Below are 26,137 nucleotides of genomic sequence, written 5' to 3' on the forward strand. Positions count from 1 at the left end.
ACATTAGTGCCTTAATTTAAATTGGTTGAAACATAACACCTCTACAATTGTGGCCATGGTAATTAATGTTATCTTGGGGAAATATTCTGCCCCTTCATTCCCCAACTGAATTATTTATAGTGTAAAACAAGATTGTGATTTATAACAGGTGTGTAGTCTAGGTGTATTCCTGAGTTGTAGGTTTACACTTTGGAATGAAGTGCCTGATACCATAAAATCATCCTGTTTCCATATGTGAAACTTCTTCAGAATTAAGCACCTTTTACGTCAGCCTGACCTATCAGTCATTGTTATTGCTCTGCTGCACTTTGTGCAACTGTAATGCTCATTATTTGGGAACCCCCTAACACTGGGCTTCATTAATGCGTATGGTGAGAATTCTTATGCTAGGCTACTGACTGATATGTCCTACTACAAACATATGACTACTATGCACTGCCTACATTGACATCCAGTTCATTACAGAATTATGTACAAGGTGTTGGTATTAACTTTATATGTCTATTCGCAACTTGGATCCCTGTTACTTTAACTAGGTGGTTATGCCTTACCACTGAACTTGGGTCATCTACTCAACATTCCAAGATTTGCTGGTGGTTTCACTTATACACTTTGAGATCTCTGGTAAACATTATTTTGCCTTTCAGGCTCCTCATCTGCGGAACTTGGCTTTGGTGTCTTCTGGATTGTCCTTCCCTGGCTGCCTTCCTGAGTTGATTTAAAACCTATTTATTTGAAACAGCTGTTAATATTGTGGGATGACCTGTATGTTATTTTATTTTTTAACTTACTGTACTAGCTTTGTTTACTTGTGCTTCTAACTCACTTTCATATTTATTTTTAACATACTTTTATTGCTGTTTTACAAAAAAAAAGCAAAAAAAAAAAAAAAAAACAAACAAAAAACCCAAAACATTCTAGCTTTGTTTGCTTGTTTTCCCATCATTTTCTGTTACTAGAATAGTCAGGTTTCAGATTTGCTGTATTGAGGACTGTATTGGAGTTTCTGAGTTGCCCAGACCTTTCTGTGATAGAGGAAAGCCTTTCTGCTTATCAGTGGGAAAGGTAAGCACTACGCAGCCTATCTAACAGTAGAGGAGTGGTTTCCAGCTCTGAAATTGTACTTTACTGGCCGTTTTGGGCTGCATTCTGTCCCTTTTAACTTTCTGCCTTAAAAGCTCATGTTTGCACAAGTATGCACTTGTTTTAGCTTAGCTGATCCTGTTTTGGTGTCCAGCAGACTACAAGAGCAGCAGAAATGAGAAGGAGGGACTTTGGTTGATGCTAAGTATCTCTATTTACTTATTCTTGCTTATATTTGCTTACTGCACTTTATTTTCATCGTTTTATAAGTTATTGCATTTTTTAACTGCATTTGCTGTTCTTTGACTACACACTTAAGTGTGCTAGCCTGCTCTGTGTTTAAAGTAAATTTATTGCTGTTTTAAGTGTATTTATTGCTGTTTTACAAAAAAAAAATGAAAAAAAAATTCTAGCTTGTTTCCTCGTTTTCCCAGCATTTTCTGTTACTAGAATAGTCTGGATTCAGATTTGTATTATTCAGGACTGTATTGGAGTTTCTGAGGTGCCCAGACCTTTCTGTGAGAGAGGGAAGCCTTTCTGCTTATCTGTGAGAGTGTTAAGCACTGACCAGCTTATAGCATTGTGCAGCCTATCTACTGCGAGAGGAGTGGTTTCCAACTCTGAAATTGTACAGTATTGGCTGTTTTGGGCTACATTCTATCCCTTTTAACTTTCTGCCTTAAAAGCCTGTGTTTGCATGGGTCTGCGCTTGTTTTAGCTCAGCAGATACTGTTTTGCATCCTGCAGACTACAAGAGCAACAGAAAGGAGAAAGCGAGACGTTGGTTGATTCTAAGTATCTCCTTTTACTTATTCTTGCTTAAATTTGCTTATTGCACTTTATTTTAGTCAGTTTATATGTTACTGCATTTATTTTAACTGCATTTACTGTTTTTTGGCTACATGTCAAGTGTGCTAGACTGTTCTTTGTTTAAAGTGAATTTATTGCTGTTTTAAGTGTATTTATTGCTGTTTTACAAAAAAAAAAAAAAAAATTCTAGCTCGTTTGCTCATTTTCCCGCCACTTTCTGTTACTAGAATAGTCCAGATTCAGATTGCCGTATTCAGGACTGTATTGGAGCTTCTGAGTTGCCCAGACCTTTCTGTGATAAAGGGAACCCTTTTTTGCTTATCAGTGAGAGTGTTAAGCACTGACCAGCTTATAGAATTGTGCAGCTAATCTACCACGAGAGGAGTGGTTTCCAGCTCTGAAATTGTACCTTATTGGCCGTTTTGATCTACATTCTATCCCTTTTAACTTTCTGCCTTAAAAGCCTGTGTTTGCGCGGCATGCAGCACAACTAAGCTAGGTTAAACTATTACGGTGCCAGAAAGTGTACTCTTCAAATTTTCCCTTAGATCTTGCGAGTTCACTCCTTGTTTGCACTTCAACTAGCTTATTAAGTCTAGCATTTGTTCAGACTTCTCATAGTAATTACTGTAGCACACAAACTGCTACCAGCACTAAACTTTCCATAAAAGAAACAACTTCAGTACTTAATAAATTACACACCCCTCCAGGCATGTCCAAAGGTCAGTTCCCTGTACTTTCTCCCATTAATCTGGTGAACCTGGGCATCCTGAGGCAATGTAGTAACTGCCTCATGTACACTGACAACCCTCTACTCTTACTCCCCAACACTCAAACGTGCAAGAGATGCACCTATATATCCAGATTGGAAGCCATGCACTCTCCAGCCAAGACCAGAATAGCCAGTCAAGTGGAGAAGGTCAACACTGGCACCACACCACAAGGAACACATAGCCACACACCCTCACAGCTCTCACATAATAACACAAAACACAAACCCACCTTTGTGGAGGCTCTCAATAAAAATCTACCCAAACAGCAGGGACCTCCAAGGCAGAAATGCATGCAACCACCACACCACAGCACAAGCCATGTGACACATAGCTCACACAGTGTGCCACACAACCAAAGCCCCTAAGGCAAAACAGCTTACCCAATACACTCGTCATAGGTGACTCAATAGTAAGGCACACTGATGTCCCACTCACTAGGTTGAATAAGGAGAAGGTAATGGTCAGCTGCCTGTCAGGTGCTAGGATGTGCCACATAATGCATGAACTCAGGTCATTCCACAACAGGTACAGATATGACTCTGTCATTGCCTATGTTGTCGTGAATGACCTGATGTCCTGAGATGCACCTCCCTGGACTACATGAAAAAAGACATGGAGGAGCTCCCGAACCATGTAGCCCAGGAGGGTATGACCCTAGCCCTGAGGAGCATCTTACCATCACCCAGAATGTTACCACAGTGCAAACAAAAAATGATTGACGTCAATAACTGGCTAAGTTTCTGGTGTCATTCTAAGGGGATCCAGTATATGTCTGCCTGGGATGGCATGATCGATGGACCTCGATGCTTTGCCAGAGATGGCCTGCATTTGTTGTCCCTGGGATTCCAGATACTGTCCAAGGCCCTTGCCCCCCCCCCCCTTTTAGTGCCTTTTTTAGGCAATTTCCAGAACACCAAATTACCATTGTAACAACTATAAGGAAATGTAATCTGAGGGTTATGCTACTCAATGCTAGAAGTCTAAATCTCAAGATGCACAAAATGGAGAACATCGATATTTGCGCAGTAACTGAGACCTAGTTCAAGGATCTTGAAAGAACCCCTGCACTACCAGGCTATAATTCATACCACACCTTTTGACCTCAAAATGTGGAACAAAGCCCTAAAGGCGGTGGTGTCTCCATATTCATAAAGGATATGCACACCTCCAGTCTAGTAGCTCAACATAATGCATCAGAGATTCTCCAGGTACAACTAACACTGGGTAAGACTGCAATCCAGGTTGTTTCCTGCTATAGATGCCCCACCATATCCCAAGATTTCCACTCCACATTCCTAAGCACCCTGGAAAATATTAAGGTCCAACCCAACACACTCATACTGGGTGACTTTAACTACCCTTCCATTAACTGGGAAAACTACTCAAGTACCAACACACTAGCCCAACATTATCTGGAATTCATTAATTCCAATGCCCTGGACTGGCTCACTCTTACCCCCACTAGGGGTAACAGCATCCTTAATCTGGTTATTACAAATATGGGCAACCATTGCTCTACATCAATTGTCAACTCCTCCCTGGTCAGATCTGATCATAAGCTAATCACAGTGGATATCCACATTCCACCCACACCCTCCACAAAGGTAATCATCATAAAAAAAACCTTTCCAAAGCTAACTTTGGGCTTCTAATAACTGAGGTGGCTAACATCATGATGCCCATGCTAAAGGCTAATAAATGTAGGACTGCTGAATCAGACTCCAGTGCACTGTACAGACACGAACACAAATGCATGGAACAGGCCATACCCAATAGAAGCAAGATGCTCTCCTCCAAAAAAAGGAAGTCAATCTGGTGGTCCCCTGCCATAAACAAATTCTACAACAGATGGAAAAGACTGCTGCAGAATAAAGCGAAGTCCCAAGACTTGAAAAACTCCCTTTTTAGCCTCAACAAAAAGCTGAGATCCCTCATCAAATCTGCTAAAGCTAGCTACAAAAACAAAATTGCAGTGGATACTAAAGATAACCACAAGGTCTTCTGTAGTTATGTCAAAAATCTACAAGGCAAAGCTCAGATCTGCTCTGACCTACTACACAATGTAAACTCCTATACTGAGCCAGCAGACATTGTCAATATACTGGCCAGCAGATTGTGTGCCAACTTCATCCCCCTTCACCCCCTAAAGGGCCATTCACAATACCAGAGGAATGCCTAGTACCCAATATTACAGCTGCATAGGTTAAAATTGCACTGCCCAAGGCCAAGAATACAGCATCCATGGCAACTGACAATATCCCTAGCTGTGTTCTACATGAATTACAAAATTAACTGGCATCACACCTGTGTGCCCTGTTCAATCACAGCCTCACTTCAGGCTTTGTCACCAATGAATGGTGCACTGATACAGTCATCCCAATCCACAAAGGGGGTGCGGCTACTGACCCTGGGAACTACCACCCCATTAGCCTGATGAGTCTGGTATGTAAGGCTATGGAATGCATCATCATGGACCTAATAAATAAGGACATAGGGAATCTCCAGGCTTTAGACCCCACACAGTTTGGATTTGTAAAGGGTAGATCGTGTTTCCTCAGTCTGGTAGACTTCTTCAAGTCTGTCACCAGAGCTGTGGATGAAGGCAAGGTAGTTCACACAGCCTACCTTGATCTGGCCAAAGCATTTGATACAATTCCTCACTCAGGAATCATTGATAAACTCAATAAATTAGGCATCAACCCCTATGTCACAAGGTGGGTTGCAAACTGGCTCACTGATAGAACCCACACTGTGAAAGAAGCAGACTCCATGTCAGATTATCGACCAGTCATAAGTGGAGCCCTACAGGGATCAGTCCTGGGTCCTCTTCTGTTTGGCATCAACTTTTCTGAAGTCCAAGCCAAAACAAAGGGACTCTGGCTGACCAAGTTCACAGACAATTGCAAACTGGAAGCCATTATTAGCTCTCCAAATAATGTTGGCATTCTACAGAAAGGCCTCACAAAGACCAATGACTGGTGTCAGAACCATTGCCTTAAGCTCAATGCCAAAAAATGCATCATCATTCCCTTTGGGAAGAACACAGTACCCATGAATTACCCATTGAACACCAAAGGTGTTATAAGAGATCTGGGAACACAAGTGGATAGCAACCTCTCCTTTGACAATCACATTGCCACTGTGGTTAGAAAATCCTTCTGTGTGGCACATCTCATTTCAAAGGGTTTTGCATCAAGGAAGAAAGAGGTCATTGTCTCTCTCTACTCTTCCCTCATTAGACCAATCATCGAGTACAATGCCCCATTTGACATGTACCTCACTAGACATATGCAACAACTAGGAAAGACCACAAAAAATACCTCACTAAGAGGATCCTAGGCCTTAAACACTTGCCCTATGCAGATAGACTAAAAAAACTCCAGCTTTTCTTGGTATCGTACTGCTTACTTAGAGATGATCTCTGCTTGACCTACAAAGCCATGTCAGACCCAACGCTGTTAGATATGCTACAGCTAAAGAAATCCCAATCCCTTCGGGCCACACGATCCAGAGATCTCAACCTCATTACCACAATCAACAGAACTTGCTGGAGGGACAGGTTCCTAACCCAAAGACTGCCCATACTCAGGAATAGACTGCCCTTCCACATCAAGCAGGGCACCTCACTACCCCTCTTCAAGAGAAATCTTGACAATTTGATGGAAAATAGAAAATTCACCCCAGGGATCATTTTAGTGGCCCTGCTTGACAGAGGCAGTGGGAAATAACATTGAGCGGCATGATGCCAGGGAATCCTATGGGCTAGGTTTGTAAAGGATCCAGGGTCATTAGGCTAGTATACACCTATGAACCTATATGACATTTTAGTGTGCTTGATTTGTTTATTTTGTTTCTTATTTAATTGATATTTTGTTAAAAGCACCTCATTAAAGCTGAAATTAATAACATATAAATTTAAATAAAATTATTTTAAATATTAGAACAAGAGATATATTTGCTGTCTGTCAAGATCTTATTAGCAGGATCTTAAAGGGTCCAAACACAAAAAATGCTGCATGAATAGACTTAACATCCAATGCATAACTGAAAGCCACGAACTTTAAATTTTCTCTTATTTGGACACATTTGGACAGCTGAGCAGAATGTTTCTGTCACTTTGGAAGTCATTTTGGAATATTTCCACCCATAAGGTGTCAGATATCCCATTGTTTACAACAAATGTTGGCCAGTTAGTCTCCTAATTCTTTTGTATGTGAAGAACTTAATTAATTAATTTCTTTTCCAGTGCCCAGTTTATCCTTTTTGAGTCACTGTGGGGCACTGCTAGAATTTACCCTGACACTCAATTGCAATTAAAAAGGAATGCCACTCTTTTACCTGCAAGAGATTTATAGAATAATGTATGCATCATCACCAAGGCTATGCTGCTTCTGCTACTTATAGGCCTTGGTTAAGAAGGATAAGACCCCATTTAGCTTTTCATGATCTGCATGCAGAGGAAATAGTAGAGCACTACAGGGTGGATAGAGATGTGCTCCAAGAACTCTGCAACCTCTGTTGTCCTCAGTTCGGAACAAGGGCAAACAAGGGGAATCATTACCTGTGGAAGCTAAGGTATGCGTAACACTTAGAATATTAGCTACAGGAACATTCCAGAGCCCAACAGGGGATATGCTGGGGGTGTCACAGGCATCAGCATCCAGGATCCACCATCAATTCTTTAATGCTATGCTACAGCATGCCAGTGACTACATACATCTTCTGCTGTACAACAGATGACAGAGCTAAAACTGTGAAGCACACTTCCCTGAATTTCTGGGTGTCATAGACTTCATGCCCATTGAGATCACAGAACCACCTGAGGAACAGGGAAGGGTGTATATAAACAGAAAAGGCTTCCATGCCATTAACTTCCAGGTCATGTGTAATGCTAAGAGAATAATCCTGAATGTGTGTGCTGGCAACCCTGGTAGTTACCGTGACTTCCATAACTGGCACAACTCTCAACTCTACCAGAGATATTCTTTGGGGAATATTCTACAAGCTCATTTACTGGGTGATGCAGGGTATGCACCTGAACTATTGCTGATGACACCCATCAGAAATGCATACCCACCCACCGAAGAATACTATAATGAGGCACATGCTCAAACAAGAAATATCATATAGCATGTGTTTGGGCTGCTGAAGTCATGGTTCCTATACCCAGATGCAGCAGGGAGAGTCCTGCAGTACAATCCCCATAATTGTGATGAAATGTTCACTGTCTGTGCCATCCTTCATAATATTATCCTGAGAAAACAGCTTCAGCAGGAACACCAAGGGAAAGAGGTACACATCTCACTACCACTGGCAAGTTCACCACAGCCACACACAGGTGAGGAGTCAGAAGGGAAACCACCAGCCTCTGTGGGTGTAGGTAGAAGTAGGTGTGCACAATATGCCCTAACCCTGGCCAAGAGGCAATGGCTAGCACACATGCTGACCACATAAGGGGGTAAAACTGTTATCCTATGCACATACATACAGAAAAACTGATTCTAGGCATCACTCTCAGCCTTTACTTACAAATGTAATGGTTGTGTACTGCTAGCATCACACAGAGTCAGCCCTGAATTACAACACTTGTAACTGTAGACTATCAAGGAAAGTATTGAATCCAGAACAGGAAAATAAATGGCTAAGAACACAAATGAATGGCAGATCCTTGGATACTGTTACTTGCTAATATACCAAAGTAGAAAGTGTGTGGGTTTTACAGCAATTACATCAGTATGTGATACGGACTTATGTCAATAGATGTGTGCTATTTAGCAACTAATAGGCCTCATGCATCAAAGAGGCATACAATACAAAAACCTGTAAGAAAGCAGTACAGTTTTCAAAAGAGCATCACAAACACACACACAGGCATACACACACACACACACACACATATATATATATATATATATATATATATATATATATATATATATATATATATATATATATATATATATATATATATATATATATATACACACACACACACACACACACACACGCATATATATTAAGCACTTAGTCAGCTATGCACCCTTGGTATCAGGCAAAAGAGTTATGCATCCCTGAATCCAAAAGATAGACTCAAGAAGATGGCACAGTTATTGCTATTTGCACAAGGTATTGCGGGGGGAGGGGGCAGAATGCCAAGGCTGACACAAAAGGTAGTGAGTGTGTGTGAGTAAGAAAGACAGGCAGACAGAAATTTAGATAAATTATCAAATGGCCAATGAGACAGAATGAGATGCAAGTTTCACAAAATACCCATGTACCTATTATAAGTGTGTGTCTGTATGGGCACTCAAGGTGAAACGTGTGTGAGTGTTTGCAAGAATCCAGCCAAGCTCTGTGCTAGCTCTACATCCTGGCATGTCAGACAGGTGTGAGCAGTGCATGGTAGGAGGAGCAGTTCATCATTGTCACCCCCGACTGTGAAAACTGGCTCTGCCTGGAGTTGCCCTGGCATGTCCATGCATATGATAATATGTGCTGCTGCTGCCTGGATATGACTGATGTCTGCTAGATGAGCTCTCTCACAAGTACACCTGGGACCATGAACCCATAGCCTGCCACATCTGGGCATGGATATGACAGAGCAGTGGAAGTAGTGCCACTACGGGAGCATGATTGGCCATGGCCACATTGGCTATCAGCAGATGCTGCTGCTCACCCATGTCCATGTGGATGCTGCCCCCATCCCATTAGATGTTTCATCACAGACACTGCCTGTTCCATTGTGTCATTCACATGATCCATTGAATCGGTCACATGGCAGAGAGAGCCATGCATGTGAGCCTGTGCCACATCTACAAACCTAAGCAGGTCCTCAGAGGCCATAGTGGAATGTGCCTGTGCCTTTGTAATGGCCCTAAACATATGTTGAGTGACACGTAATGACACACCAGTAGGTGGAGGGTGGACAGCAGGCTGACCACCTCACCCACACTTTAGCTACCGCCAGAGTCAACCATCACTGAATCTGCTGTAACCACACTACCCTGATCAAGTGGGTCACCCACCATCTGTGCAATAACTGAAGGCTTGGTGGAATAGGTATGCATAGGCCTACTGACTGTGTCCGAGGGGAAATACAGGGGATGGCTGAATGTCAGCCTCAGTATCAGATTCAACTTCTGCATCCCCCAGCAGTGCCTGCATTTGACCACCATCATCATCACAGTCTACCAATACTCTCACATCAGGTAATAAGTGTCTGACACTTCCACTGTCAGGATCACCTGTGATAATAAGCAACAAAAAGAGGAATGAAAGAAATACTACACTAAATATTTAAAATAATTTGTATGATAAACTAACACTTGTCCCACTATCAGACATGGTACAGCACTACATACACTCTCACTACACCCATTTCACACATACAGATAAATGCAGATATCTGACAAATTTTCATCAATAATCAAAGAAAAATGTTTGGCTTACCATGTGCAAATGACTCCACACTTGATAGGGAGGATGGTCCTGGAAGAAATGAAGCAAGGTAAGAAAGCAAATTAAACATCACAATTGGAATAACTGAGGGGGACAGTGAAGACACAATTTTGCCTATATGTCTGTTAAGAATACTTCTAACTGAAACTTGGCTGTCATGTCCACCCACAGCTTATGAGTAATGAACAAGTATATAATTAAGTTTATTAATTTATCAATAGGTTCAAAAAAATTTCCACAGGAAGTATTACTCACATTTTTATATATTTTATTATACAAGCAAATCTAAAATTTGCCATATGTAAGCTTATCTTGAAGCTGTTCCTTGGACATAGTTGTCATTCCTGATACATTAGCACCAGCATTGATCACATGTGGTGTGAATTTCCACTGAGCTCTGTGGATCTCAGACAGTGAAAAAGAAATCTTCATTTGGAATCAGTGGGGGCTCAGTAGCAGGCCTCTGTAGCCAGTTGTTCATGGCCAACTGCAGCTACTCTTCTCCAGTCTAATGCAATCGTATCAGTGGCCCTATGATGCCCCTGATGATAAGTCCTGATGTGTCCCACTATCTCCTAGTGGTCAGCAGCTTCTTTGATAAGGACAGCATGAGCTAGAGCTGAGAATCAACTGTGTGTGTAGCACACCTGGTAAACATGATGAAGCACAGAGGATATGTAGATCATCGTTCAAGTCACATATTTTAATTTTAATGATAATTTTTTTACAATAATAATGCATGTTGGACTTTGCCTGTCATATTTGTGCATTGTTTACCTGTGTGTAATCATGGCTTTATGCTGCAGACAAAAAAGAGACATTGTCAATTTCAAAAAGGTACATTGTTAAGTTTCTTTTGCCTTCAGTCGTGCAAACACTCTAAGTGGTGTTGCACAGCAGTCAGCATGCATACACAACACCTGCAGTTTCCAACACCTGCAGACAATAAAGAGGCATTGTCAATTTCAAAAAGATACATTTTTACTTGTGTGGTCTTCCATCACTCAAACACTCTAAGTGGTATTGTGCAGTTGTCAGCACTCATACACAGTAATGAGTGCAAAAAATACACCTGCTGCCTAGCTCTCCCTGTGGCACTATGTGTAAGTTAATAGCCCCTATGCAGGTAAGTCAGGGGTCTAACCCAGCAAAGTCCAAGTTTTATTAATGCTGTTCCACTGTAATTTATATAAAAATTAACAATATAAAAATAATTATACATAAAAATAACTACATATGAGCATATACTATAACATATATATTGTATATCTAACTGTAGGTATCAGTACAGTTATGGTTCTGCAGTTAATTTTTTTGAACTGTCATGTCACAGACATACATAGTAAATGACTCAACTCTTTAACGTGTCTATATAACTAATGAGCATGTCTGACAAACACATTCTCTGTGGCATTGAGCACTCTAAGCAGTAATGAATGTGAAAAATACACCTGCTGCCCCAGTCTTCCCTGTGGCAACTGATGTAAGTTCATGGTCACAATACAGCTGAGCCAAATTTCTAATCTGTCACACTTCAAATTTTAGTATTGCTGTTCCACTCAAATTTTAATAAAACATATCAGTATAAAGAAAATTATACATAACAATAACTATGTATAGCACTGGATATCATATGAATCATATTTGTGACTGGGGGTATCCTGACAGTTATGTTTCTGCAATTAAACATTTCTTTTCTGCCCTGGGATGGACTTCATACTTCAATAATATTCATATACACAACTCATAAAACACAAGTCTAGCTGAAAAACTGAATGCATTGTGTGGTCTGACCCAGAACTTGGAAATACTTCCTGCAAGTTTCATAGTTTCATAGTTTAGTACTAGGCTATCTGCCCTGGGGCATTTGTAAGCCTAGCCATAGTGATGTGGCTTTTGCCACCCCATGAAATGGTACAAAAATGTACAGAATAAATTTAGAATACTGTGCCTCTGTCTAGTAGTGACACAATGAAGGTCCCCTTAGATAATAGAATTAGTTTACTGTGCCCCTGTCTAGCAGTGACACAGATGTGACCCCTGGGGTAAACTTACGATCTCCCATCCACTCATCAAGATTTCTCTTGAAGAGAGTCAGTGAGGGGCTCTGCCTAATACGAACTGGGATCTTGTTCCAAATCATGGGAAGCCTCTGGGTTATGAATCTATCCCTCCAGCATGTCCTATTCATACTTGTGCCGAGGTTTAAGTCTTTAGCTCTTGTGGTCCTGATGGATTTGGATTTTTTGAGGTGGAGCATGTCCATCAGATCCTGATTGGACATGGCCTTGTACGTCAGGCAGAGATCACCTCTGAGCAGGCGGTATGCTATCGAACAGAGCTGAAGTTTCTTTAGTCTGGCAGAATAAGACATATGTTGGAGACCCTTGATCCTCTTGGTGAGGTACTTTTGTGGTCTCTCCAGCTGTTGCAAATGCCGGATGAGGTACATACCAAATGGGGCATTGTACTCAATCATGGGTCTGATGAGGGAGGAGTATAGGGGTACAATGACATCCTTGGATCTGGATGTGAATCCCTTCATGATGAGGTGTGCAAGGTAGAATGTTTTTCTAACCACTTTGGCAACGTGGGTGTCAAATGAGAGGTCGCTGTCGACTTGGGTCCCTAGGTCTCTGATTACTTTTTCCATACTCAGTGGGTTGCTGTCTATGTGATAATTTGTGGGTACTTTGTTTTTCCCAAAGGGGATGACTATACATTTTTTGGCATTTAGTTTAAGGCCGTGACTCCGGCACCAGTTGTCCGTTTCTGTGAGCCCTTTTTGTAGGATGTATGTGTCCGCTGGTGTATTGACTATGGCGCCTAGTTTGCAGTCATCTGCGAACTTTGTCAGCCACAACCCTCCCATGTTTGCTTTAACATCTGAAAAATAAATGCCGAACAAGAGGGGTCCCAGGACAGATCCCTGTGGGACACCACTTGTGACTGGCTTTGAGTCTGACATTGCTCCAGCGATTTTAACTCTATGGGTTCTGTCCTTTAGCCAATTTGCAACCCATCTAGTGACATAAGGGTTTACGTTTAAGCTGTTGAGCTTATCTATGATGTCTGAGTGGGGTATTGTGTCGAAGGCCTTAGCCAAGCCCAGTAGGCTGTATGGACTGCTTTGCCCTCATCAATGGCTCTAGTGACTGTTTTGAAAAAGTCAACCAGGTTCAAAAGACAGGATCTGCCCTTTACAAAGCCGAACTGGGTGTTAAGTGTCTGTAGGTCCCCTATGTCTCTGTTTATGAGTTCCATAATGATTCTTTCCATAGCTTTGCAGACCAGGCTGGTTAAGCTTATGGGGCGGTAGTTCCCAGGGTCTGTAGAGGTACCCCCTTTGTGGAGTGGGACCACTGTTGCTGTGCACCAGTGTTCAGGTACATATCCTGAAGTAAGGCTAAGGTTAAATAGCATTTTTATGTGTGGGTTTAGCTCCTCTTGGAGTTCACGTAGCACGCAACCCGGGATACCGTCAGGTCCCATTGATGCTGTGTTTTTAGCTTTGTTTAGGGCGGTTCTCACTTGGACATCTGAGATGACAGGGAGATTACATTCAGCTGGGATAAGTATTTCTTCTTTTGGGGGTGAGGGAGGGGAGAAATTTGCACTGAACCTGTCAGCCAGAATGTTGGCAATATCTGTGGGTTCAGTGTATTTTTTGTTGTTGTGAACTAACTCTGAGCATATCTGAGGGTTTCCGCCCAGGTTTCTAACATAGCTGAAGAAGGCTTTGTGGTTATCTTTAGTGTCCTTAGCGATTTTTCTCTCAAAGTTGGCCTTGGATGTTTTTATGAGAGAACGTAGTTTTCTGCTAATGTTGATCAGAGATGTCTTCCCTTTATGGGATTTTGCTCTGACGTGCAGTAGCTTCCTTCTTTTGTTAAACAAAAAAAAAAAAAAAAAAAATCTTGCTTTTTTCCCACTTTTCTGAGATTTAAAAAAGTTCAGTTACAGGCTTGCTGTTCTTGAACTGTTTGTAAGTTTCTGTGAGGCCATTTTTTGCTTGGGCTAAAGGAAAGTCTCTCTGTTGATCAGTGGCAGTGAAAAACATTGAGCAGCCTGCCTGCCCCTGTGGGAGTGGTTACTGACTTGAAACTGTAGTTTTATTGGCCATTTTGGGTCAATTCCAAAACTCCTTCATCTTCCTCTCTTAAAGCCCTCTTTTGCGCGGTTTTGTGCGTTTTTGAGCATAGCGCAACAATGGGCAGCACTGCCTAATTGGGTTTAAACTATTCCTGGCTCCACAAAGTCTGCTCTTCACTTTTTCCCTTAGAACTGCTCTATCTCTCAATTTAAACACCATATTCTCATTCTAAGGCCCTTCACTGGTCCAATTAAGTAATCCTACAAGTTAGCACTATTAAACCATAAGCACTACTTACTCTTATACTCTCTACGATTACCCTGTCCTCTATTGGTCCATCTTAAATTCAGTTTCCCTATTACTCTAGCATGTCCAAAGGTCAGTCAATGGTTTCCTCTCCAGTCCAGCTGGTGAATCTGGGAATTTTGAGGCAATGTTACAGCTGTCTTATGTACACGGACAACCCTCTCCTCCTCCAAACAGGTTCAAATATATGTGAGAGATGCAACTATTTAGCCAAACTGGAGGCTGAGCTCTCTCATCTCAAAACTGGTGTAACCAGTCAGGAGGAGAAGGTAACCTCACACAACACAATTCCAGTATCACATAGTCCCACCACATCAGCGAACCAAACACATAAATACACAAAAACATACTCGGAGGCTCTAAATAAAAATCTACCTAAGCAACAGAGACCTCCAAAGCAGACATCCAAGTAAACGCTACCTCAAAACAAAACACACACAACACATAACCCACAAAGTCAGTGTGCCAAGCAGCCACAGCCCTTAAGGCTGAATAACACACCTGATACTCTTGTTATAGGTGACTCTATTGTCAGACACACTGACGTCCCGCTCACCAGGCTGAATAAAGAGAAGGTCACAGTGAGCTGCCTGTCGGGCGCTAGGATCCACCACATAACGCAAGCACTCAGGTCACTCCAAAGCAAATGCAAATATGACTCAGTCATTGTACATGCTGGTGTGAATGACCTGAGATGTACCTCCCTGGACTACATGAAAAGAGACATAGAGGAGCTCTCTGATCATGTAGCCCAGGCTGGTATGACCCTGACCTTGAGCAGCATCTTACCCTCACCTAGAATGATGCCACAGTACAAAGACAAAATGATCGATTTTAACAATTGGCTAAAATTTTGGTGTCATTCAAAGGGGATCCAGTGTCTGTCAGCCTGGGATGACATGCTCGACAAGCCACGTTGCTTCGCTAGGGACGGCTTGCACCTGTCACCACTGGGCTTTCGGATATTGGCAAAGGTTCTTGCCACCCCCATAGTGCCTTTTTTAGGCAAGGCTCAAAAGTCAAACCCACCCCCATAGACAGCACAAGGAACAAGAAACTAAGGGTAATGCTGCTAAACGCCAGAACTCTTAACCTCAAGATGCACACACTCGAAGCTCTCCTCAGTATGGAGAACATCGATATCTGTGCAGTGACAGAAACCTGGTTCAAGGCTCCAGAGAGCACCCCAGCACTACCAGGCTATACCTCATATCATGCTTTTCGGCCCCAAAACCCGGACCGAACCACAAAAGGAGGGGGAGTTTCCATATTTATCAAGGATATCCACACCTCCAGGTTAGTGGCATTGCACGAAGTATCAGAGACTATCCATGTGCAACTAACAGTGGGCAAGACTGCTTTTCAGTTTATAGCATCCTACAGACCACCCTCTCAAAGTCAGGAATCCCATTCGGCTTTCCTGAAAACATTGGAGAACATGAAGATCTCTCTGAACACCATTATATTGGGCGACTTCAACTACCCAAACATTGACTGGAAGCACTACTCAAGCCCCAGCACCTTAGCCCAAAGATTCCTGGAAATTATAAACTCAAATGCTATGGAACAATTAGTCACCACTCCCACAAGAGGGGACAACATACTAGACCTGATCATTACCAACATGGGGACTCTATGCTCCACACCAGAAGTATATCCCTCATTGGTAAGATCAGACCATAAATTAATTTCACTGGATGTCCACATCCCGACCCCACCCCCAGCCCAGAAAACCACAGTGAAAAACTTCTCAAAAGTGAACTTCTCACTTCTCAAAACCGAAGTGGAATCCTTCAAGGCCCCAGAGCCAGTGGAAACTACAGCCCAAACTGCAGAATCCTATATAAATGCATTCTACGGACATCTCCAGGAATGCATGGATCATGCTATCCCAAACAAAACCAAGACCCAATCATCCAAAGGCAGGCGTCCAGTCTGGTGGACCCCTGCCATAAATAAACTGTACAACAGAAGGAGAAGCTACTACATGATAGAGAAAAATCCCTAATAGGGAAGGCATCTCTGATCAGTACTAACAAAAAATTAAGATCCCTCATAAAATCCTCCAAGGCCAGCTTCGAGAGAAAAATTGCACAGGACACCAAAGACAATCATAAGGCTTTTTCAGTTATATTAGAAACCTGGGATGCAACTCCTAGACTTCTACTGAGTTGATTCTAAATGACAAAAAATACACTGAACCCACATACATCGCCAATATCCTGGAAGACAGGTTCAGTGCAAACTTCTCCACCCCCTCCCCCCCAAAAGAGCAAATATCTATCTCGGCAGAGGGCTGCCTCCCAAACATCTCAGATGCTCAGGTGAAGGCTGCCCTCTCCAAAGCAAAAAACACTGCTTCCATGGGACCAGATGGCGCCCCAGGTTGCGTCCTACATGAACTACAAGAGGAACTAATCCCTCAAATAAAACAGCTATACAATCTCAGCCTCACTACAGGATATGTTCCCACAGAATGGCGTACAGCAACAGTGGTCCTACTCCACAAAGGTGGAGCATCTATGGACCCAGGAAACTATTGCCCCATAAGCCTGACTAGCTTAGTCTGCAAGGCTATGGAGAGGATCATCATGGAGCTCATAAACAAAGACATTGGGGACCTACAGACACTAGATCCTACCCAGTTCGGCTTTGTCAAGGGCAGATCCTGCCTTTTGAACCTGGTTGACTTCTTTGAAACAGTCACCAAAGCCATAGATGAAGGAAAGGTAGTCCACACAGCCTATCTGGACCTTGCAAAGGCATTTGACACAATACCCCACTCGGGCATCATAGATAAGCTATCCAGCTTAAATATAAACCCCTATGTCACAAGATAGGTCGCAAACTGGCTCAAAGACAGAACCCACAGAGTGAGAGTTGCTGGAGCCATGTCAGACTCGAAACCGGTCACAAGTGGCGTCCCACAGGGTTCTGTCCTGGGACCACTCTTGTTCGGTATATACTTTTCCGAGGTACAGGCAAATGTGGGAGGACTATGGCTCACCAAGTTCGCAGACGACTGCAAACTGGGTGCCATAATCAACTCTCCAGCTGACACAAACATCCTTCAAAAAGGTCTCACAGAGACAGATAACTGGTGCCAGCACGATGGTTTAAAGCTAAATGCCAAAAAATGTATAGTCATACCCTTTGGCAAAAACAATGTGCCCACAAATTACCACATAGGTGGAAACCCATTAAGTACAGAGAAAGTTATTAGGGACCTGGGGACCCAAGTTGATAGCAATCTCTCCTTTGAAAACCACATTGCCAAAGTGGTTAGAAAGACCTTCTACATAGCCCACCTCATCACGAAGGGTTTCACATCTAGATCAAGAGAGGTAATCGTGCCCTTTATTTATCCCTCATCAGGCCCATCATAGAATACAATGCCTCTTTTGGGATGTACCTTACCCGACACCTGCAGCAATTAGAAAGACCCCAAAAGTATCTCACCAAGAGGATCAAGGGTCTCAAACAGATGCCATATACTGCTCGGTTAAAAACTCCAGCTCTACTCAGTTGCATACCGCCTACTTGAGGTGATCTATGCCTGACATACAAAGCTATGTCAAATCCAGAATTAATGGACATGCTCCACCTCAGTAAATCTAAATCCCTTAGAGCCACACGCTCAAGGGACTTGAACCTCAGCACAGAAATAAATAGAACTTGCTGGAGGGACAGGTTCATAACCCAGAGGCTCCCTTCGCTCTGGAATAGAATTCCAGTTCATGTGAGGCAGAGCACCTCACTGAATCTCTTCAAGAAGACTCTCGATAAGTGGATGGGGGATCGTAGGTTTGTCCCAGGGATTACTCCCGTGTCACTATTAGACAGAGGCACAGTAAACTAAACCTTAAAAAAGGGCACAGTATACTCAAATCAAGGGGTGGCGTAAGCCATACAGAATCGGGCTAGGCTTATAATTGCCCCAGGGCAGATAGCCTAGTATGAACCTATGAACCTATGAACAATTTGTTAATGGCTGAGGTCCACCAAACAGGATGCTTGCCTTTGGTGGAGAGGGACTTGGATTTATTTGGGATTACATGATCCATGCATTCTTGGAGATGTCCATAGAAAGCATTTGTGAAGGATTCGTCATTGTGGGATGTAGTATCCACTGGCACAGTGGGCTTAAAGGATACCATCTCAGTCTTAAGAAGAGTGAAGTCTGCTTTTGAGAAGTTTTTCACTGTGGTATTTTGTGCTGGGGGTGGAGGTGGGATATGTATATCCAGGGTGATTAGTTTGTGGTCAGATCTCACTAGTGAGGGGTATACTTCCGGTGTGGAGCATTTTGTCCCCATGTTTGTGATGATCAGGTCTAGTATATTATCTCCCTAGTGGGAGAGGTGACTAGTTGTTCCAGTGCATTTGAATTTATGAATTCCAGGAACCTTTGGGCTAGGGTATTAGGGCTAGAATAATGTACCCAATCTATGTTTGGGTAGTTGAAGTCTCCCAGTATGATGGTATTTTGTGATACATTCATATCCTCCAATGTCTTCAGGAAGGCTGAGTGGGGTTCCTGAGATTGGGAGGGTGGTCTGTAACATGCTACCAGTTGTATAGCAGTTTTGCCTATGGTTAGTTGCACCTGTATGGTCTCTGATGCTTCATGTGTTGCTACTAACCTGGAGGTGTGGGTGTCCTTGATGAATATGGACACTCCCCCTCCCTTTGTGGTTCGGCCCGGGTTTTGGGGCCGAAAAGCATGATACGAGGTATAGCCTGGTAGCACTGGGGTGCACTCAGGAGCCTTGAACCAGGTTTCAGTTACTGCACAGACATCGATGTTCTCCATGCTGAGGAGTGCATTGAGTGCCTGCATCTTGAGATTTAGACTTCTGGCGTTGAGCAGCATATAATACAAGTATATGCATTTCCACTGTATTGTCACACATTACTCTTGCATCACACATGAGACTGCATAAACCAGGACTTTGTCATGTTACACACATACATCATTAACCACTCAGTCATACAGGCCTCCCAACATCTTTTCCCAAACATACACCACTGATGTCATCAGCTATGAAGTGTTGTCTGACACTGCGAAAATCAGGTTTGTACTGTGGCACTTGCATTAAGTACTGTGTTCTGTGGATAGTTAGGTAGACTTTTTAATCTCATTACAGCCAACTGATATGTGTGTGTGTGTGTGTGTGTGTGTGTGTGTGTGTGTGTGTGTGTGTGTGTGTGTGTGTGTGTGTGTGTGTATGTTTAGTTAGTTCTCATTCTGGAGAACATTTTAGAACAGCATGTGAGACACTCCTACAACCTTCTTTTTCTCACAAGACATGCCTGATGTCATAGTTATAAAGTGTTATCTGACACTGTAAAAGCCAGACTTGTGCTGTGGGACTTGCATTTAGTATTGTGTTTTGTATGTAGCTATGTATGGGTTCTAGTCTCACTGCAGTCAACTGATATGTGTGAGGGGGGTTGTATTCAGTTATTTCAAATTCTGGAGACCATTTTGGAATAGCATGTGAGGCACTCTTACTACCTTCTTCTTGTCACCTAACATTATGAAAGCCAGACTTGTGCTGTGGTGTTTACGTTAAGTACTGTGTTGTGTAGATAGTTAGGTAGAAGTTCTAATCTCACTAAAATCAGCTGGTGTGTGTGTGTGTGTGTGTGTGTGTGTGTGTGTGTGTGTGTGTGTGTGTGTGTGTGTGTGTGTGTGTGTGTGTATGTGTTCCACAATCAGTCTGGTGACAATTTTAGAATGTCATGTGAGTCCACAGCCATGTCAGAAAGTCCTCCAAACATTTCTTGTTAGAATACACTAATGATGTCATCCTCATTAAAGTGCACTCTGGCACTATTTAACTCAAACATGTGCTGTGGTGCTAATGTTAACTACTGGGTTCTCCAGCTTCTTTAACTAGATAGGGATTCTAACCTGCCAGCTTTCAATTTGTGTATGTGCTCATTCAAATCAATTTTTGAGACAATTTTACACCGACGTGTAACTCTACATCTATGTCAGAACTTCTGCAGTATCTTCTTCTTAGCATACAATGATGCTATCATCCTCTATAAAGTGCACCATGACAGTGTTAAAGTCAGACGTACTGTGTGTAGTGGTACTAGTCTTACATTGTATGGAATCCAGCTTCTATACTTACACAGGTTTAATACTCAAATCAGACACAGTCAACTGCTGTGTGCGTGGGGTTGGTGGTACATTATGGTTGCTGTATGACCTTTTGAATCTCTTTTCATTTAACTACCATTTAGGAGAACCTTTAACAGAGCCCCATGAATCCAATATCCCCTTTTTCTCCTCTGTCTACATAACATCCTTCCTGCAGAGGACTGGAGGATGTCCTCATCTCAAGTGTGCATACACACATCATGAAGCAGAGTTCTTCCATGAACCTCTGCAAGACATCTCCAGACCATTGGATGAGTGATTGCTAATGCTGTTATGGGGTGGTGCACATGTCACATATGTACTGAGGCAGTATATAATGCAATCAAACAAATACACACATACCCACATACTCTTACTATCTTCCAGCATACAGATACAGATATTGTGATTTTGGTTTAAATGATATAATGATTGCTAGGATTTTATGTGATGTTGGCCATTAGCCTAGTAATGTCCTATGTCCCTATGAACATTTCACATGTCAATGTTGCTGTCATTCATATGTGCTGTGTTGAGTTATAGATGTACATTAGCTCTACAAGAGGGTATTACAAACCCTGATGTGAGGTAACATATTGATGGCTGCTGCTGCCATTTCATTACATGTTCCTTCCATAACAGGTGTAGTAATATGCCTCCAGAGAACTGTTGATATGGGATGATACCATATATATATATATATATATATATATATATATATATATATATATATATATATATATATCTCATTGGCTTCGTAAGGCATGTGTTTTTGTAGTGGAGCATTTCAACAGTCTACACAGTTCTCATTCAACCATCATGGTGACACTTGCAGTATGGCACATGTGTGCATGTGTATAGCAACCATCATTAAATGCTCTGTGACATATGTCAGTATAACATCATACTGATTACATGGGCACATAAGTCTTCTTTCATCCACATGTAATGCTGTTATATAAACAAACATACACGTTTTGATTCAATTGCAACCTTGTGGAATTAATTGTATGTGCAATTGTGTTGTTATTACAAAGGATTATTGAGGTGGTCCCCAACAGCATTGTGTGATTATCAGTATCTGTGTCAGCAAGTGCTCTGCATGAGCCACATCCATCCCATTTGTAATGTGTCAGTATATGGCATCAGGGTGCTCACACACAGCTTTATAATGAAAAACATATAGGCATATGATATGCAATTGATGCAATTATGTGATGCTGATAGAGTTGTATGACTGTATAAACAGTACCACTGTGTGGCACTTGATGCTTACCCAAGGCTGTATTATGAGGAGTTGTCAAAAATAATTTTTAAAATAAATAGGAAATGCTAAGGGGAATACTCAACTAAACACAGAACTGTTTGAGGATACCACCGCCCATGCTCAACTGGATAAAATAGAAAATCTGCTAGCTGACAGTTTGGATCAAACTTCACCCTCCTGTTCCCACTGGCCATCAAACAAAGTATACATGCAAACATTGCTCAGCTTATTTTATCATGAGGGCAGCTCATCTGTGTGCTCTCTAAGGCTAAAAACACTTAATCAATGGGCCCTGATAACATCCCAGGTTGCCTATTCAACAACTTAAAACCTGACCTAGCAGACACAAATAGATCCCTACTTAAACACAGCTTCCAGGCAGCCTATATTTTGGCAAAAGGGTGTACAGCAACAGTTATCCATCTGAACGGAGGGGGGGGGGTAACCATCATCTGATCCAGGGAATTATAAACCCATAATCCTGACTCTACTCATCTGTGAGGCAAACCAAAGAATCACCATGGAGCTTATCAAAAGGGATGCAAGTAATCTTCCAGCTGTGTACCCAACCCATTTTTGATTTGTTAAAGATACATCATGTCTGTTAAATCTGTTTGACTTCCTCAAGAAGGTCACCGAGAGCATGGATGAGGAAAAGACTGTGCATCCCACCTAACTAGACCTGGCCAAGGCATATGACACAAATCCACACTTGGGTATTACAGAGAAACTGTCCCAAATAGGCATAAACAACTATGTGTCCAAGTAGAAAAATAGATCACAGACTGGACATGTACTGCTGAAGTGTGTGAATTCACCTCTAGCAAGAGTCCAGTGACCAGGGTGGTACCTCAGGGATCTGTGTTAGGCCCTTTTCTGTTAAGTATTTAATTCTCAGAAGTCAAGACAAACTCAGACAGCCTTTGTCTAACAAATTTTGTGGACAAATGCAAATTGTAGACAGTCATTGAATACAAGAATGCTCTTGATATATTGCAAAAAGTATTAACACACAAATGATTATTGCTGGAGCCATGGCAACACATTAGATGAATGAAAAGCTTAACTATGCCCTTTTTGAATGCAAATACACAAGTTAATTACAGTATAGACAGCACACCTTTATGAGTAGACTGAGTGGTACATGACCTGGGTACTCAGGTTGCTAGTGAGTGGAACTTCAACCAGCATGTGACCATAGTGGTGACAAATCCCTTGTATGTAGCACAACTTGTAAATATGGGCAGGCCATCCACATCAAAAGACATTGAAATTCCATTGTTCTCATCCCTCATTACACCAATAATAGAGGACAATGCACAGCTCAGATGGCTTAGTGGCAGATTGCCATGGCTATGGTGTGCAGATGCCTGAGTTCAAGACTTGCAAGGGCTGATTATGTCTATGAACCTATAGACAATTGGATGGGAAATAGGAAATGCACCCCGGGAATCACCTCTGTGGCTCTGCTTGACAGGGGCACAGGCAAATAACTTTCTTTGGTGGCAAAAGTCAGGGAACTTTTTCGTTAGGCTTATATTTTCTCTAGGACCAATAGCCTAGCACCTACCTATGAACCTATGAACCTATTTTGCATCTACCTCACCACACATCTGCAACAGCTGGAGCAACCCCTGAGTTATCGCACAAAGAATATACGTGTTATAAATAACAACTCCTATGTAGATAGATTGAAAGCTCTATGACTGTATTATATGTCCTGTAGACTACTAAGGGTCAATCTGTGTCTGGCCTACAGGGCAGTCTCCAATCTATGCATGGTGGAAATGTTACACTTTGCTAATGCAAGCTACATGAGGTTCAATTGTTCCATGGATGTTAACTGAACCTCTGGCATAATAAACCATGATGCAGAGATAGATATAAGTCTCAGATACTATTCCTTCTCTGGAACAAGTGTCCCAGTCACATAAACCAAAGGCCTTGCCTGACCCTCATCAAGTGCAACCTAGATCAATGGATGGCTAAACATGATTGTACTCCTGTTGTTGCAGCCATGCCCTCGTGGATAGAGGCAGTTGGTATTACATAACATAGCATATAATAGGCTTACATTTGTGTGAACACCATTCACATAGCTATTTAAAATTGTGAAACATATATTACACATGGCTAGACATTTATGGGATCTTGGAAATTTAGCCTGGTACTCTCCTGTGCACCTATAAACCTATGATGTACAATTGTATCCTAGGCACAGCTATAGTGTGAGTGTACAGCATCAAGGACATACCAGTACATCACATTAGTATTACAACTTGATAGTTTGCATAAATTATGAATGCATGTCAGGATTTTATGGCAGTATAAAAGTTTCTATGGCAATATCAGGGTGGCAGTGATCATGTGGCACATGTCTTGGGTTTGACATCTGCTGATATAAAATGTGCTCCATGTATTGTTTGGTATGTGAACAGTATCACAGTGACAGCATCCTTACATATTATCAATGCACTTTGCAGTGCTGTAGTTTCTGTGTACAAGGGCATACTGATGCATTGCCATTGTTCTCACATATTGCTGTACAATTCATTGTAATGGATCACATCTTAATTCACACATCAGTTGCAGATGTTGCAGACAATATTCATTGCTATTACCTGTTCCAGATGAATGCAATGCACAGTATGTGTGTTGGGAATCTACTGATAACAGTGTGCTGTTTTTAAGTGTTGTTATCCATGTGGCCAATGCCTATGTCTTCCAGGGATGGTTTACTCAAGTCTGTCTTCAGGATTCAATAAAATCCATGTAAGCTCTGTGTAGAGCCTACACAGAATGTATCTATGTACACGGCCATGGTTCCCCATCAGCAGCGCACCATACATATTTGTAATGGAGCACTGCTGAGGGAGATCACTGTAACACGGATATTGAATCAGTGAAAGTAGCAGTGTAGAGACTGTCCCATGCATGTGGACTGTCCAGAAAACATCTGGACAGGTGGCAAACAGAGGACAGTATTTTTATTTTAAATTTTATGCGCTGTTTGTGTGATGCAGCCCGGTACTTAGCGATGCTGAGCTGCACTTATACATATACACCTGACATCTGCTATATATTCAAAAACAGAAACCAGATGTGATCACCTGTATTATTTATTTATTTATTTTTTTGTGTCTCCCAGTTTTGTTAAGTGGTGCGATGCTTAGCAATGCCATCAGACATCTAAAAATAGTAACCAGATGTATTTAATTGATGTAGTTTTGTTGTGCTGTCAAACCCATGCAGCTTTGCTGCACAATGTTAACAGGCATCTTAGTAATATATCATTATTTGGTGGATGTTGGTGCACTTCCTCTAATTTCTTTTTGTTGTTTTGGAATATTTGTGGATCATCTTAGTAATATATGTGAAGATATACAGCTTCCCTGTACTATACAAGTAGCTAGCTAGGTTGAGTCATGAACTCCAGTATAGTAGGTCCCATGTTCAAGTCCTGATTAGTCATATGTTTTATATTTATTGCTGTGAAAATGTATCAGGTGACTGAAATATCAGTTTCATTTAAAATTTAAAAAATTGTTATATTTAGAAAAGCTGTGCAATGCTAAGCACTGCTTAAACATGGCCAATGGTCTACAGTGTTTGCAGTTGCTAAGTTATGCTTAAATATGGGCTGTGCGAGTTCGCATGATGCTCATCTTCACTGAAATGATTTATATGAGTTTGCGCTAAGCTATGTGACATGGAGCTTTTTTGAAAGTTACACTATGACGTGTAAGGGTATAAATGCAGACTATATAATGGCCAATAGGCAGGAATTTCACACCATTCACTGGAGTCTTCACTTTGCTGCCAATATACGTGGTTGTGTTGGAGAGGGTGCACGCTTCCGGGCATAGAGGTGGGGTGTGCAGGATTCCACCATGTTTGTTGGACTCCTGGTGAAAAACTATGAACCCTGGCTGCTGCAGGATGATTACCAAGGTTTAAAGTATATGTCTGAGGCCTGGGATTGGTTGGCTAGGGAACTTACCAGTGCTACTGGTATCCCCTGCACTGGTGAGCAGTGTCGTCTCCACTATGATGATCTGAAGCAAAGGAAGAGGGGAACCTTGGACACCTGGGTACATGAAGCTGGGACTGGACAGACCCCACAGATATGTAAATATGTTTGCCAGTACCTTAGAAATATACAAGCTGAATCTGTGTAAAACTGGTATGAATAATGG

The sequence above is a fragment of the Protopterus annectens genome, chromosome 2.part0, assembly GCF_019279795.1.
Source record: "Protopterus annectens isolate FY-2018-M chromosome 2.part0, PAN1.0, whole genome shotgun sequence".
Classification (NCBI taxonomy): Eukaryota; Metazoa; Chordata; order Ceratodontiformes; family Protopteridae; genus Protopterus; species Protopterus annectens.